Source organism: Lepus europaeus, chromosome 11 (genome assembly GCF_033115175.1).
Source record: "Lepus europaeus isolate LE1 chromosome 11, mLepTim1.pri, whole genome shotgun sequence".
Classification (NCBI taxonomy): domain Eukaryota; kingdom Metazoa; phylum Chordata; class Mammalia; order Lagomorpha; family Leporidae; genus Lepus; species Lepus europaeus.
Genome location: NC_084837.1, coordinates 101,759,044 through 101,777,130, shown reverse-complemented (window position 1 = coordinate 101,777,130; position 18,087 = coordinate 101,759,044).

Genomic DNA, 18,087 nt, shown 5'->3' with positions numbered 1-18,087 from the left:
TGCACTTGCCTAACGAAAAGACTTTGCTCTTCTCCAAAATCATTTTTACTGTGGTTTTCTCAATCCATTGCATACGAATTCCACACCAGTTTGTCCGGATATGATTCGATGAAACAGAAATATACTGTTGAGTTTTGGCTAACTCAATCCGAAACATTGTGAAAGCCTGTGTGTTTGTGTTTTCTGGATATTATTGATGGACTGTATTGTTTTGAATGTTTTTATCAGGCAACATTTAATTTTGCACCTCAGAAACACTAATTGCACTTGCCTAACGAAAAGACTTTGCTTTTCTCCAAAACCATTTCTACTGTGATTCTCTCGGTCCATTGCATACAAATTCCACACCAGTTTGTCCAGATATGACTGGATGAAACCGGAAATATCCGGTCGTGTTTTGGCTAACTCAATCCCAGATATTGCTACAGCCTCTGTGTTTTTGTATTCCTGATATTATCCACGGACTTTATTGTTTTGAATGTTTTTTGTCGGGGAACATTTAATTTTGTGCTTGGAATCGGTAATTGGTTCCACATGGAGACACCAGCACTACACATTCGTATTTTCTAGGGTGAAAGCTGGAGGAACTGTGGCAAACAAACATGATATTTCTGTTTGTATAGATGACATTTTATGCACTTGCCTAACGAAAAGACTTTGCTTTTCTCCAAAACCATTTTACTGTGATTTTCTCGGTCCATTGCATACGAATTCCACACCAGTTTGTCCGGATATGACTGGATGAAACAAGAAATATCCGGTTGTGTTTTGGCTAACTCAATCCAAAATATTGTGAAAGCCTCTGTGTTTGTGTTTTCTTGATATTATCGATGGACTTTATTGTTTTGAATGTTTTTTATCAGGGAACATTTAATTTTCTACCGTTGAAACACTCATTGGTTCATCAAGGGGACACCAGCTCCACACATTCGTATTTTCTAGATAGAAAGCTAGAGGAAGTTCGGCAAACAAACATGATATTTCTGTTTGTATAGATGACATTTTATGGACTTGCCTAAAGAAAAGAGTTTGCTTTTCTCCACAACCATTTTTACTCTGATTTTCTCGGTCCATTGCATACAAATTCCACACCAGTTTGTCCAGATATGACTGGATGAAACCGGAAATATCCGGTTGTGTTTTGGCTAACTCAATGCCAGATATTGCTACAGCCTCTGTGTTTTTGTATTCCTGATATTTTCCACGGACTTTATTGTTTTGAATGTTTTTTATCAGGGAACATTTAATTTTGTGCTTGGAATCACTAATTGGTTGCACATGGAGACACCAGCGCTACACATTCGTATTTTCTAGGGAGAAAGCTACTGGGACTGCGGCAAACAAACATGATATATCTGTTTGTATAGATGACATTTCATGCACTTGCCTAACGAAAAGACTTTGCTTTTCTCCAAAACCATTTTTACTGTGATTTTCTCAGTGCATTGCATAGAAATTACACACCACTTTGTCCGGATATGACCTTAATGAGAGTGAAAAAGTATCCGGATTTGTTTTGGCTAACTCAATCCCAGCTATTAATACAGCCTCAGTGTGTGTGTTTTCTGGATATTATCAACGGACTTTATTGTTTTGAATGTTTTTTATCGGAGAACATTTTATTTTAAGCTTGGATACAGTAATTGGTTCCACATGGAGACACCAGCTCTACACATTCGTATTTCTAGGGAGAAAGCTAGAGGAACTGTGACAAATAAACATGATATTTCTGTTTGTATTGATGACATTTTATGCACTTGCCTAACGAAAAGACTTTACTCTTCTCCAAAATCATTTTTACTGTGATTTTCTCAATCCATTGCATACGAATTCCACACCAGTTTGTCCGGATATGATTCGATGAAACAGAAATATACTGTTGAGTTTTGGCTAACTCAATCCGAAACATTGTGAAAGCCTGTGTGTTTGTGTTTTCTGGATATTATTGATGGACTGTATTGTTTTGAATGTTTTTATCAGGCAACATTTAATTTTGCACCTCAGAAACACTAATTGCACTTGCCTAACGAAAAGACTTTGCTTTTCTCCAAAACCATTTCTACTGTGATTCTCTCGGTCCATTGCATACGAGTTCCACACCAGTTTGTCCAGATATGACTGGATGAAACCGGAAATATCCGGTTGTGTTTTGGCTAACTCAATCCCAGATATTGCTACAGCCTCTGTGTTTTTGTATTCCTGATATTATCCACGGACTTTATTGTTTTGAATGTTTTTTGTCGGGGAACATTTAATTTTGTGCTTGGAATCGGTAATTGGTTCCACATGGAGACACCAGCACTACACATTCGTATTTTCTAGGGTGAAAGCTGGAGGAACTGTGGCAAACAAACATGATATTTCTGTTTGTATAGATGACATTTTATGCACTTGCCTAACGAAAAGACTTTGCTTTTCTCCAAAACCATTTTACTGTGATTTTCTCGGTCCATTGCATACGAATTCCACACCAGTTTGTCCGGATATGACTGGATGAAACAAGAAATATCCGGTTGTGTTTTGGCTAACTCAATCCAAAATATTGTGAAAGCATCTGTGTTTGTGTTTTCTTGATATTATCGATGGACTTTATTGTTTTGAATGTTTTTTATCAGGGAACATTTAATTTTGTACCGTTGAAACACTCATTGGTTCATCAAGGGGACACCAGCTCCACACATTCGTATTTTCTAGATAGAAAGCTAGAGGAAGTTCGGCAAACAAACATGATATTTCTGTTTGTATAGATGACATTTTATGGACTTGCCTAAAGAAAAGAGTTTGCTTTTCTCCACAACCATTTTTACTCTGATTTTCTCGGTCCATTGCATACAAATTCCACACCAATTTGTCCAGATATGACTGGATGAAACCGGAAATATCTGGTTGTGTTTTGGCTAACTCAATGCCAGATATTGCTACAGCCTCTGTGTTTTGGTATTCCTGATATTTTCCACGGACTTTATTGTTTTGAATGTTTTTTATCAGGGAACATTTAATTTTGTGCTTGGAATCACTAATTGGTTCCACATGGAGACACCAGCTCTACACATTCGCATTTCTAGGGAGAAAGCTAGAGGAACTGTGACAAATAAACATGATATTTCTGTTTGTATTGATGACATTTTATGCACTTGCCTAAAGAAAGGACTTTGCTCTTCTCCAAAATCATTTTTACTGTGATTTTCTCAATCCATTGCATACGAATTCCACACCAGTTTGTCCGGATATGATTCGATGAAACAGAAATATACTGTTGAGTTTTGGCTAACTCAATCTGAAACATTGTGAAAGCCTGTGTGTTTTTGTTCTGGATATTATTCATGGACTGTATTGTTTTGAATGTTTTTATCAGGCAACATTTAATTTTGCACCTCAGAAACACTAATTGCACTTGCCTAACGAAAAGACTTTGCTTTTCTCCAAAACCATTTCTACTGTGATTCTCTCGGTCCATTGCATACGAATTCCACACCAGTTTGTCCAGATATGACTGGATGAAACCGGAAATATCCGGTTGTGTTTTGGCTAACTCAATCCCAGATATTGCTACAGCCTCTGTGTTTTTGTATTCCTGATATTATCCACGGACTTTATTGTTTTGAATGTTTTTTATCGGGGAACATTTAATTTTGTGCTTGGAATCGGTAATTGGTTCCACATGGAGACACCAGCACTACACATTCGTATTTTCTAGGGAGAAAGCTAGAGGAACCGTGGCAAACAAACATGATATTTCTGTTTGTATAGATGACATTTTATGCACTTGCCTAACGAAAAGACTTTGCTTTTCTCCAAAACCATTTTACTGTGATTTTCTCGGTCCATTGCATACGAATTCCACACCAGTTTGTCCGGATATGACTGGATGAAACAAGAAATATCCGGTTGTGTTTTGGCTAACTCAATCCAAAATATTGTGAAAGCCTCTGTGTTTGTGTTTTCTTGATATTATCGATGGACTTTATTGTTTTGAATGTTTTTTATCAGGGAACATTTAATTTTCTACCGTTGAAACACTCATTGGTTCATCAAGGGGACACCAGCTCCACACATTCGTATTTTCTAGATAGAAAGCTAGAGGAAGTTCGGCAAACAAACATGATATTTCTGTTTGTATAGATGACATTTTATGGACTTGCCTAAAGAAAAGAGTTTGCTTTTCTCCACAACCATTTCTACTGTGATTCTCTCGGTCCATTGCATACAAATTCCATACCAGTTTGTCTAGATATGACTGGATGAAACCGGAAATATCCGGTTGTGTTTTGGCTAACTCAATCCCAGATATTGCTACAGCTTCTGTGTTTTTGTATTCCTGATATTTTCCACGGACTTTATTGTTTTGAATGTTTTTTATCAGGGAACATTTAATTTTGTGCTTGGAATCACTAATTGGTTCCACATGGAGACACCAGCGCTACACATTCGTATTTTCTAGGGAGAAAGCTACTGGGACTGCGGCAAACAAACATGATATATCTGTTTGTATAGATGACATTTCATGCACTTGCCTAACGAAAAGACTTTGCTTTTCTCCAAAACCATTTTTACTGTGATTTTCTCAGTGCATTGCATAGAAATTACACACCACTTTGTCCGGATATGACCTTAATGAAAATGAAAAAGTATCCAGATTTGTTTTGGCTAACTCAATCCCAGCTATTAATACAGCCTCAGTGTGTGTGTTTTCTGGATATTATCAACGGACTTTATTGTTTTGAATGTTTTTTATCGGAGAACATTTTATTTTAAGCTTAGATACAGTAATTGGTTCCACATGGAGACACCAGCTCTACACATTCGTATTTCTAGGGAGAAAGCTAGAGGAACTGTGACAAATAAACATGATATTTCTGTTTGTATTGATGACATTTTATGCACTTGCCTAACGAAAACACATTGCTCTTCTCCAAAGTCATTTTTACTGTGGTTTTCTCAATCCATTGCATACGAATTCCACACCAGTTTGTCCGGATATGATTCGATGAAACAGAAATATACTGTTGAGTTTTGGCTAACTCAATCCGAAACATTGTGAAAGCCTGTGTGTTTGTGTTTTCTGGATATTATTGATGGACTGTATTGTTTTGAATGTTTTTATCAGGCAACATTTAATTTTGCACCTCAGAAACACTAATTGCACTTGCCTAACGAAAAGACTTTGCTTTTCTCCAAAACCATTTCTACTGTGATTCTCTCGGTCCATTGCATACGAATTCCACACCAGTTTGTCCAGATATGACTGGATGAAACCGGAAATATCCGGTTGTGTTTTGGCTAACTCAATCCCAGATATTGCTACAGCCTCTGTGTTTTTGTATTCCTGATATTATCCACGGACTTTATTGTTTTGAATGTTTTTTATCGGGGAACATTTAATTTTGTGCTTGGAATCGGTAATTGGTTCCACATGGAGACACCAGCACTACACATTCGTATTTTCTAGGGAGAAAGCTAGAGGAACTGTGGCAAACAAACATGATATTTCTGTTTGTATAGATGACATTTTATGCACTTGCCTAACGAAAAGACTTTGCTTTTCTCCAAAACCATTTTACTGTGATTTTCTCGGTCCATTGCATACGAATTCCACACCAGTTTGTCCGGATATGACTGGATGAAACAAGAAATATCCGGTTGTGTTTTGGCTAACTCAATCCAAAATATTGTGAAAGCCTCTGTGTTTGTGTTTTCTTGATATTATCGATGGACTTTATTGTTTTGAATGTTTTTTATCAGGGAACATTTAATTTTCTACCGTTGAAACACTCATTGGTTCATCAAGGGGACACCAGCTCCACACATTCGTATTTTCTAGATAGAAAGCTAGAGGAAGTTCGGCAAACAAACATGATATTTCTGTTTGTATAGATGACATTTTATGGACTTGCCTAAAGAAAAGAGTTTGCTTTTCTCCACAACCATTTTTACTGTGATGTTCTCGTTCCATTGCATACAAATTCCACACCAGTTTGTCCAGATATGACTGGATGAAACCGGAAATATCCGGTTGTGTTTTGGCTAACTCAATCCCAGATATTGCTACAGCCTCTGTGTTTTTGTATTCCTGATATTTTCCACGGACTTTATTGTTTTGAATGTTTTTTATCAGGGAACATTTAATTTTGTGCTTGGAATCGGTAATTGGTTGCACATGGAGACACCAGCGCTACACATTCGTATTTTCTAGGGAGAAAGCTACTGGGACTGCGGCAAACAAACATGATATATCTGTTTGTATAGATGACATTCATGCACTTGCCTAACGAAAAGACTTTGCTTTTCTCCAAAACCATTTTTACTGTGATTTTCTCAGTGCATTGCATAGAAATTACACACCACTTTGTCCGGATATGACCTTAATGAAAGTGAAAAAGTATCCGGATTTGTTTTGGCTAACTCAATCCCAGCTATTAATACAGCCTCAGTGTGTGTGTTTTCTGGATATTATCAACGGACTTTATTGTTTTGAATGTTTTTTATCGGAGAACATTTTATTTTAAGCTTGGATACAGTAATTGGTTCCACATGGAGACACCAGCTCTACACATTCGTATTTCTAGGGAGAAAGCTAGAGGAACTGTGACAAATAAACATGATATTTCTGTTTGTATTGATGACATTTTATGCACTTGCCTAACGAAAACACATTGCTCTTCTCCAAAGTCATTTTTACTGTGGTTTTCTCAATCCATTGCATACGAATTCCACACCAGTTTGTCCGGATATGATTCGATGAAACAGAAATATACTGTTGAGTTTTGGCTAACTCAATCCGAAACATTGTGAAAGCATGTGTGTTTGTGTTTTCTGGATATTATTGATGGACTGTATTGTTTTGAATGTTTTTATCAGGCAACATTTAATTTTGCACCTCAGAAACACTAATTGCACTTGCCTAACGAAAAGACTTTGCTTTTCTCCAAAACCATTTCTACTGTGATTCTCTCGGTCCATTGCATACGAATTCCACACCAGTTTGTCCAGATATGACTGGATGAAACCGGAAATATCCGGTTGTGTTTTGGCTAACTCAATCCCAGATATTGCTACAGCCTCTGTGTTTTTGTATTCCTGATATTATCCACGGACTTTATTGTTTTGAATGTTTTTTATCGGGGAACATTTAATTTTGTGCTTGGAATCGGTAATTGGTTCCACATGGAGACACCAGCATTACACATTCTTATTTTCTAGGGAGAAAGCTAGAGGAAATGTGGCAAACAAACATGATATTTCTGTTTGTATAGATGACATTTTATGCACTTGCCTAACGAAAAGACTTTGCTTTTCTCCAAAACCAATTTACTGTGATTTTCTCGGTCCATTGCATACGAATTCCACACCAGTTTGTCCGGATATGACTGGATGAAACAAGAAATATCCGGTTGTGTTTTGGCTAACTCAATCCAAAATATTGTGAAAGCCTCTGTGTTTGTGTTTTCTTGATATTATCGATGGACTTTATTGTTTTGAATGTTTTTTATCAGGGAACATTTAATTTTCTACCTTTGAAACACTCATTGGTTCATCAAGGGGACACCAGCTCCACACATTCGTATTTTCTAGATAGAAAGCTAGAGGAAGTTCCGCAAACAAACATGATATTTCTGTTTGTATAGATGACATTTTATGGACTTGCCTAAAGAAAAGACTTTACTTTCCTCCACAACCATTTTTACTGTGATTTTCTCGGTCGATTGCATACAAATTTCACACCAGTTTGTCCAGATATGACTGGATGAAACCGGAAATATCCGGTTGTGTTTTGGCTAACTCAATGCCAGATATTGCTACAGCCTCTGTGTTTTTGTATTCCTGATATTTTCCACGGACTTTATTATTTTGAATGTTTTTTATCAGGGAACATTTAATTTTGTGCTTGGAATCGGTAATTGGTTGCACATGGAGACACCAGCGCTACACATTCGTATTTTCTAGGGAGAAAGCTACTGGGACTGCGGCAAACAAACATGATATATCTGTTTGTATAGATGACATTTCATGCACTTGCCTAACGAAAAGACTTTGCTTTTCTCCAAAACCATTTTTACTGTGATTTTCTCAGTGCATTGCATAGAAATTACACACCACTTTGTCCGGATATGACCTTAATGAAAGTGAAAAAGTATCCGGATTTGTTTTGGCTAACTCAATCCCAGCTATTAATACAGCCTCAGTGTGTGTGTTTTCTGGATATTATCAACGGACTTTATTGTTTTGAATGTTTTTTATCGGAGAACATTTTATTTTAAGCTTGGATACAGTAATTGGTTCCACATGGAGATACCAGCTCTACACATTCGTATTTCTAGGGAGAAAGCTAGAGGAACTGTGACAAATAAACATGATATTTCTGTTTGTATTGATGACATTTTATGCACTTGCCTAACGAAAAGACTTTGCTCTTCTCCAAAGTCATTTTTACTGTGGTTTTCTCAATCCATTGCATACGAATTCCACACCAGTTTGTCCGGATATGATTCGATGAAACAGAAATATACTGTTGAGTTTTGGCTAACTCAATCCGAAATATTGTGAAAGCATGTGTGTTTGTATTTTCTGGATATTATTGATGGACTGTATTGTTTTGAATGTTTTTATCAGGCAACATTTAATTTTGCACCTCAGAAACACTAATTGCACTTGCCTAACGAAAAGACTTTGCTTTTCTCCAAAACCATTTCTACTGTGATTCTCTCGGTCCATTGCATACGAATTCCACACCAGTTTGTCCAGATATGACTGGATGAAACCGGAAATATCCGGTTGTGTTTTGGCTAACTCAATCCCAGATATTGCTACAGCCTCTGTGTTTTTGTATTCCTGATATTATCCACGGACTTTATTGTTTTGAATGTTTTTTATCGGGGAACATTTAATTTTGTGCTTGGAATCGGTAATTGGTTCCACATGGAGACACCAGCACTACACATTCGTATTTTCTAGGGAGAAAGCTAGAGGAACTGTGGCAAACAAACATGATATTTCTGTTTGTATAGATGACATTTTATGCACTTGCCTAACGAAAAGACTTTGCTTTTCTCCAAAACCATTTTACTGTGATTTTCTCGGGCCATTGCATACGAATTCCACACCAGTTTGTCCGGATATGACTGGATGAAACAAGAAATATCCGGTTGTGTTTTGGCTAACTCAATCCAAAATATTGTGAAAGCCTCTGTGTTTGTGTTTTCTTGATATTATCGATGGACTTTATTGTTTTGAATGTTTTTTTATCTGGGAACATTTAATTTTCTACCGTTGAAACACTCATTGGTTCATCAAGGGGACACCAGCTCCACACATTCGTATTTTCTAGATAGAAAGCTAGAGGAAGTTCGGCAAACAAACATGATATTTCTGTTTGTATAGATGACATTTAATGGACTTGCCTAAAGAAAAGAGTTTGCTTTTCTCCACAACCATTTTTACTGTGATTTTCTCGGTCCATTGCATACAAATTCCACACCAGTTTGTCCAGATATGACTGGATGAAACCGGAAATATCCGGTTGTGTTTTGGCTAACTCAATGCCAGATATTGCTACAGCCTCTGTGTTTTTGTATTCCTGATATTTTCCACGGACTTTATTGTTTTGAATGTTTTTTATCAGGGAACATTTAATTTTGTACTTGGAATCACTAATTGGTTCCACATGGAGACACCAGCGCTACACATTCGTATTTTCTAGGGAGAAAGCTACTGGGACTGCGGCAAACAAACATGATATATCTGTTTGTATAGATGACATTTCATGCACTTGCCTAACGAAAAGACTTTGCTTTTCTCCAAAACCATTTTTACTGTGATTTTCTCAGTGCATTGCATAGAAATTACACACCACTTTGTCCGGATATGACCTTAATGAAAGTGAAAAAGTATCCGGATTTGTTTTGGCTAACTCAATCCCAGCTATTAATACAGCCTCAGCGTGTGTGTTTTCTGGATATTAACAACGGACTTTATTGTTTTGAATGTTTTTTATCGGAGAACATTTTATTTTAAGCTTGGATACAGTAATTGGTTCCACATGGAGACACCAGCTCTACACATTCGTATTTCTAGGGAGAAAGCTAGAGGAACTGTGACAAACAAACATGATATTTCTGTTTGTATTGATGACATTTTATGCACTTGCCTAACGAAAAGACTTTGCTTTTCTCCAAAACCATTTTACTGTGATTTTCTCGGTCCATTGCATACGAATTCCACACCAGTTTGTCCGGATATGACTGGATGAAACAAGAAATATCCGGTTGTGTTTTGGCTAACTCAATCCAAAATATTGTGAAAGCCTCTGTGTTTGTGTTTTCTTGATATTATCGATGGACTTTATTGTTTTGAATGTTTTTTATCAGGGAACATTTAATTTTCTACCGTTGAAACACTCATTGGTTCATCAAGGGGACACCAGCTCCACACATTCGTATTTTCTAGATAGAAAGCTAGAGGAAGTTCGGCAAACAAACATGATATTTCTGTTTGTATAGATGACATTTTATGGACTTGCCTAAAGAAAAGAGTTTGCTTTTCTCCAAAACCATTTCTACTGTGATTCTCTCGGTCCATTGCATACAAATTCCATACCAGTTTGTCTAGATATGACTGGATGAAACCGGAAATATCCGGTTGTGTTTTGGCTAACTCAATGCCAGATATTGCTACAGCTTCTGTGTTTTTGTATTCCTGATATTTTCCACGGACTTTATTGTTTTGAATGTTTTTTATCAGGGAACATTTAATTTTGTGCTTGGAATCACTAATTGGTTCCACATGGAGACACCAGCGCTACACATTCGTATTTTCTAGGGAGAAAGCTACTGGGACTGCGGCAAACAAACATGATATATCTGTTTGTATAGATGACATTTCATGCACTTGCCTAACGAAAAGACTTTGCTTTTCTCCACAACCATTTTTACTGTGATTTTCTCAGTGCATTGCATAGAAATTACACACCACATTGTCCGGATATGACCTTAATGAAAGTGAAAAAGTATCCGGATTTGTTTTGGCTAACTCAATCCCAGCTATTAATACAGCCTCAGTGTGTGTGTTTTCTGGATATTATCAACGGACTTTATTGTTTTGAATGTTTTTTATCGGAGAACATTTTATTTTAAGCTTGGATACAGTAATTGGTTCCACATGGAGACACCAGCTCTACACATTCGTATTTCTAGGGAGAAAGCCAGAGGAACTGTGACAAATAAACATGATATTTCTGTTTGTATTGATGACATTTTATGCACTTGCCTAACGAAAAGACTTTGCTCTTCTCCAAAATCATTTTTACTGTGGTTTTCTCAATCCATTGCATACGAATTCCACACCAGTTTGTCCGGATATGATTCGATGAAACAGAAATATACTGTTGAGTTTTGGCTAACTCAATCCGAAACATTGTGAAAGCCTGTGTGTTTGTGTTTTCTGGATATTATTGATGGACTGTATTGTTTTGAATGTTTTTATCAGGCAACATTTAATTTTGCACCTCAGAAACACTAATTGCACTTGCCTAACGAAAAGACTTTGCTTTTCTCCAAAACCATTTCTACTGTGATTCTCTCGGTCCATTGCATACGAATTCCACACCAGTTTGTCCAGATATGACTGGATGAAACCGGAAATATCCGGTTGTGTTTTGGCTAACTCAATCCCGGATATTGCTTCAGCCTCTGTGTTTTTGTATTCCTGATATTATCCACGGACTTTATTGTTTTGAATGTTTTTTATCGGGGAACATTTAATTTTGTGCTTGGAATCGGTAATTGGTTCCACATGGAGACACCAGCACTACACATTCGTATTTTCTAGGGAGAAAGCTAGAGGAACTGTGGCAAACATACATGATATTTCTGTTTGTATAGATGACATTTTATGCACTTGCCTAACAAAAAGACTTTGCTTTTCTCCAAAACCATTTTACTGTGATTTTCTCGGGCCATTGCATACGAATTCCACACCAGTTTGTCCGTATATGACTGGATGAAACAAGAAATATCCGGTTGTGTTTTGGCTAACTCAATCCGAAATATTGTGAAAGCCTCTGTGTTTGTGTTTTCTTGATATTATCGATGGACTTTATTGTTTTGAATGTTTTTTATCAGGGAACATTTAATTTTCTACCGTTGAAACACTCATTGGTTCATCAAGGGGACACCAGCTCCACACATTCGTATTTTCTAGATAGAAAGCTAGAGGAAGTTCGGCAAACAAACATGATATTTCTGTTTGTATAGATGACATTTTATGGACTTGCCTAAAGAAAAGAGTTTGCTTTTCTCCACAACCATTTTTACTGTGATTTTCTCGGTCCATTGCATACAAATTCCACACCAGTTTGTCCAGATATGACTGGATGAAACCGGAAATATCCGGTTGTGTTTTGGCTAACTCAATGCCAGATATTGCTACAGCCTCTGTGTTTTTGTATTCCTGATATTTTCCACGGACTTTATTGTTTTGAATGTTTTTTATCAGGGAACATTTAATTTTGTGCTTGGAATCACTAATTGGTTCCACATGGAGACACCAGCGCTACACATTCGTATTTTCTAGGGAGAAAGCTACTGGGACTGCGGCAAACAAACATGATATATCTGTTTGTATAGATGACATTTCATGCACTTGCCTAACGAAAAGACTTTGCTTTTCTCCAAAACCATTTTTACTGTGATTTTCTCAGTGCATTGCATAGAAATTACACACCAGTTTGTCCGGATATGACCTTAATGAAAGTGAAAAAGTATCCGGATTTGTTTTGGCTAACTCAATCCCAGCTATTAATACAGCCTCAGTGTGTGTGTTTTCTGGATATTATCAACGGACTTTATTGTTTTGAATGTTTTTTATCGGAGAACATTTTAAGCTTGGATACAGTAATTGGTTCCACATGGAGACACCAGCTCTACACATTCGTATTTCTAGGGAGAAAGCTAGAGGAACTGTGACAAATAAACATGATATTTCTGTTTGTATTGATGACATTTTATGCACTTGCCTAACGAAAAGACTTTGCTCTTCTCCAAAATCATTTTTACTGTGGTTTTCTCAATCCATTGCATACGAATTCCACACCAGTTTGTCCGGATATGATTCGATGAAACAGAAATATACTGTTGAGTTTTGGCTAACTCAATCCGAAACATTGTGAAAGCCTGTGTGTTTGTGTTTTCTGGATATTATTGATGGACTGTATTGTTTTGAATGTTTTTATCAGGCAACATTTAATTTTGCACCTCAGAAACACTAATTGCACTTGCCTAACGAAAAGACTTTGCTTTTCTCCAAAACCATTTCTACTGTGATTCTCTCGGTCCATTGCATACGAATTCCACACCAGTTTGTCCAGATATGACTGGATGAAACCGGAAATATCCGGTTGTGTTTTGGCTAACTCAATCCCAGATATTGCTACAGCCTCTGTGTTTTTGTATTCCTGATATTATCCACGGACTTTATTGTTTTGAATGTTTTTTATCGGGGAACATTTAATTTTGTGCTTGGAATCGGTAATTGGTTCCACATGGAGACACCAGCACTACACATTCGTATTTTCTAGGGAGAAAGCTAGAGGAACTGTGGCAAACAAACATGATATTTCTGTTTGTATAGATGACATTTTATGCACTTGCCTAACGAAAAGACTTTGCTTTTCTCCAAAACCATTTTACTGTGATTTTCTCGGGCCATTGCATACGAATTCCACACCAGTTTGTCCGGATATGACTGGATGAAACAAGAAATATCCGGTTGTGTTTTGGCTAACTCAATCCGAAATATTGTGAAAGCCTCTGTGTTTGTGTTTTCTTGATATTATCGATGGACTTTATGGTTTTGAATGTTTTTTATCAGGGAACATTTAATTTTCTACCGTTGAAACACTCATTGGTTCATCAAGGGGACACCAGCTCCACACATTCGTATTTTCTAGATAGAAAGCTAGAGGAAGTTCGGCAAACAAACATGATATTTCTGTTTGTATAGATGACATTTTATGGACTTGCCTAAAGAAAAGAGTTTGCTTTTCTCCACAACCATTTTTACTGTGATTTTCTCGGTCCATTGCATACAAATTCCACACCAGTTTGTCCAGATATGACTGGATGAAACCGGAAATATCCGGTTGTGTTTTGGCTAACTCAATGCCAGATATTGCTACAGCCTCTGTGTTTTTGTATTCCTGATATTTTCCACGGACTTTATTGTTTTGAATGTTTTTTATCAGGGAACATTTAATTTTGTGCTTGGAATCACTAATTGGTTCCACATGGAGACACCAGCGCTACACATTCGTATTTTCTAGGGAGAAAGCTACTGGGACTGCGGCAAACAAACATGATATATCTGTTTGTATAGATGACATTTCATGCACTTGCCTAACGAAAAGACTTTGCTTTTCTCCAAAACCATTTTTACTGTGATTTTCTCAGTGCATTGCATAGAAATTACACACCACTTTGTCCGGATATGACCTTAATGAAAGTGAAAAAGTATCCGGATTTGTTTTGGCTAACTCAATCCCAGCTATTAATACAGCCTCAGTGTGTGTGTTTTCTGGATATTATCAACGGACTTTATTGTTTTGAATGTTTTTTATCGGAGAACATTTTATTTTAAGCTTGGATACAGTAATTGGTTCCACATGGAGACACCAGCTCTACACATTCGTATTTCTAGGGAGAAAGCTAGAGGAACTGTGACAAATAAACATGATATTTCTGTTTGTATTGATGACATTTTATGCACTTGCCTAACGAAAAGACTTTGCTCTTCTCCAAAATCATTTTTACTGTGGTTTTCTCAATCCATTGCATACGAATTCCACACCAGTTTGTCCGGATATGATTCGATGAAACAGAAATATACTGTTGAGTTTTGGCTAACTCAATCCGAAACATTGTGAAAGCCTGTGTGTTTGTGTTTTCTGGATATTATTGATGGACTGTATTGTTTTGAATGTTTTTATCAGGCAACATTTAATTTTGCACCTCAGAAACACTAATTGCACTTGCCTAACGAAAAGACTTTGCTTTTCTCCAAAACCATTTCTACTGTGATTCTCTCGGTCCATTGCATACGAATTCCACACCAGTTTGTCCAGATATGACTGGATGAAACCGGAAATATCCGGTTGTGTTTTGGCTAACTCAATCCCAGATATTGCTACAGCCTCTGTGTTTTTGTATTCCTGATATTATCCACGGACTTTATTGTTTTGAATGTTTTTTATCGGGGAACATTTAATTTTGTGCTTGGAATCGGTAATTGGTTCCACATGGAGACACCAGCACTACACATTCGTATTTTCTAGGGAGAAAGCTAGAGGAACTGTGGCAAACAAACATGATATTTCTGTTTGTATAGATGACATTTTATGCACTTGCCTAACGAAAAGACTTTGCTTTTCTCCAAAACCATTTTACTGTGATTTTCTCGGGCCATTGCATACGAATTCCACACCAGTTTGTCCGGATATGACTGGATGAAACAAGAAATATCCGGTTGTGTTTTGGCTAACTCAATCCAAAATATTGTGAAAGCCTCTGTGTTTGTGTTTTCTTGATATTATCGATGGACTTTATGGTTTTGAATGTTTTTTATCAGGGAACATTTAATTTTCTACCGTTGAAACACTCATTGGTTCATCAAGGGGACACCAGCTCCACACATTCGTATTTTCTAGATAGAAAGCTAGAGGAAGTTCGGCAAACAAACATGATATTTCTGTTTGTATAGATGACATTTTATGGACTTGCCTAAAGAAAAGAGTTTGCTTTTCTCCACAACCATTTTTACTGTGATGTTCTCGGTCCATTGCATACAAATTCCACACCAGTTTGTCCAGATATGACTGGATGAAACCGGAAATATCCGGTTGTGTTTTGGCTAACTCAATGCCAGATATTGCTACAGCCTCTGTGTTTTTGTATTCCTGATATTTTCCACGGACTTTATTGTTTTGAATGTTTTTTATCAGGGAACATTTAATTTTGTGCTTGGAATCACTAATTGGTTCCACATGGAGACACCAGCGCTACACATTCGTATTTTCTAGGGAGAAAGCTACTGGGACTGCGGCAAACAAACATGATATATCTGTTTGTATAGATGACATTTCATGCACTTGCCTAACGAAAAGAATTTGCTTTTCTCCAAAACCATTTTTACTGTGATTTTCTCAGTGCATTGCATAGAAATTACACACCAGTTTGTCCGGATATGACCTTAATGAAAGTGAAAAAGTATCCGGATTTGTTTTGGCTAACTCAATCCCAGCTATTAATACAGCCTCAGTGTGTGTGTTTTCTGGATATTATCAACGGACTTTATTGTTTTGAATGTTTTTTATCGGAGAACATTTTATTTTAAGCTTGGATACAGTAATTGGTTCCACATGGAGACACCAGCTCTACACATTCGTATTTCTAGGGAGAAAGCTAGAGGAACTGTGACAAATAAACATGATATTTCTGTTTGTATTGATGACATTTTATGCACTTGCCTAACGAAAAGACTTTGCTCTTCTCCAAAATCATTTTTACTGTGGTTTTCTCAATCCATTGCATACGAATTCCACACCAGTTTGTCCGGATATGATTCGATGAAACAGAAATATACTGTTGAGTTTTGGCTAACTCAATCCGAAACATTGTGAAAGCCTGTGTGTTTGTGTTTTCTGGATATTATTGATGGACTGTATTGTTTTGAATGTTTTTATCAGGCAACATTTAATTTTGCACCTCAGAAACACTAATTGCACTTGCCTAACGAAAAGACTTTGCTTTTCTCCAAAACCATTTCTACTGTGATTCTCTCGGTCCATTACATACGAATTCCACACCAGTTTGTCCAGATATGACTGGATGAAACCGGAAATATCCGGTTGTGTTTTGGCTAACTCAATCCCAGATATTGCTACAGCCTCTGTGTTTTTGTATTCCTGATATTATCCACGGACTTTATTGTTTTGAATGTTTTTTATCGGGGAACATTTAATTTTGTGCTTGGAATCGGTAATTGGTTCCACATGGAGACACCAGCACTACACATTCGTATTTTCTAGGGAGAAAGCTAGAGGAACTGTGGCAAACAAACATGATATTTCTGTTTGTATAGATGACATTTTATGCACTTGCCTAACGAAAAGACTTTGCTTTTCTCCAAAACCATTTTACTGTGATTTTCTCGGTCCATTGCATACGAATTCCACACCAGTTTGTCCGGATATGACTGGATGAAACAAGAAATATCCGGTTGTGTTTTGGCTAACTCAATCCAAAATATTGTGAAAGCCTCTGTGTTTGTGTTTTCTTGATATTATCGATGGACTTTATTGTTTTGAATGTTTTTTATCAGGGAATATTTAATTTTCTACCGTTGAAACACTCATTGGTTCATCAAGGGGACACCAGCTCCACACATTCCTATTTTCTAGATAGAAAGCTAGAGGAAGTTCGGCAAACAAACATGATATTTCTGTTTGTATAGATGACATTTTATGGACTTGCCTAAAGAAAAGAGTTTGCTTTTCTCCACAACCATTTTTACTGTGATTTTCTCGGTCCATTGCATACAAATTCCACACCAGTTTGTCCAGATATGACTGGATGAAACCGGAAATATCCGGTTGTGTTTTGGCTAACTCAATGCCAGATATTGCTACAGCCTCTGTGTTTTTGTATTCCTGATATTTTCCACGGACTTTATTGTTTTGAATGTTTTTTATCAGGGAACATTTAATTTTGTGCTTGGAATCACTAATTGGTTCCACATGGAGACACCAGCGCTACACATTCATATTTTCTAGGGAGAAAGCTACTGGGACTGCGGCAAACAAACATGATATATCTGTTTGTATAGATGACATTTCATGCACTTGCCTAACGAAAAGACTTTGCTTTTCTCCAAAACCATTTTTACTGTGATTTTCTCAGTGCATTGCATAGAAATTACACACCAGTTTGTCCGGATATGACCTTAATGAAAGTGAAAAAGTATCCGGATTTGTTTTGGCTAACTCAATCCCAGCTATTAATACAGCCTCAGTGTGTGTGTTTTCTGGATATTATCAACGGA